Source organism: Penaeus monodon, chromosome 31 (genome assembly GCF_015228065.2).
Source record: "Penaeus monodon isolate SGIC_2016 chromosome 31, NSTDA_Pmon_1, whole genome shotgun sequence".
Lineage (NCBI taxonomy): Eukaryota > Metazoa > Arthropoda > Malacostraca > Decapoda > Penaeidae > Penaeus > Penaeus monodon.
In genome coordinates, this window is record NC_051416.1 from 28481002 (window position 1) to 28481451 (window position 450).

Sequence of the window (450 nt, forward strand, 5' to 3'; positions counted from 1 at the left end):
TTCACAGACACTTCATATAGCCATCTATATTATTGAAAATATCCATAAATACGTTCCAATGTGCTCACATCTAGAAACGATAATGGAAAAACGTTGATTTTCACTTAAAAATACGTTCGCATAACAAATTTGTTCATGGCAGTTATAAAGATATTCCCTTTTCAGATACATATCACGCATGTAATATCAATATCACGAATGCAGTAGATATCTAATCATATTTTAAACTGTTTATAGAGGTCGTATGTTAAAGGGATGCATACTGTACAAATGCTGATGTCATTATTACAGTAAGGACAATGCGGTATTAGTAATAATTATAACAGTATAAATGCTAATACAGTTAAGGATGAGCGTTTGGGAACTATTTAAATGATAGTGATTACAGAACCATGATAGGATAAAAATGCTGTTAACGGAAGAATATAGAAAGAACTGCAAGAATAACCG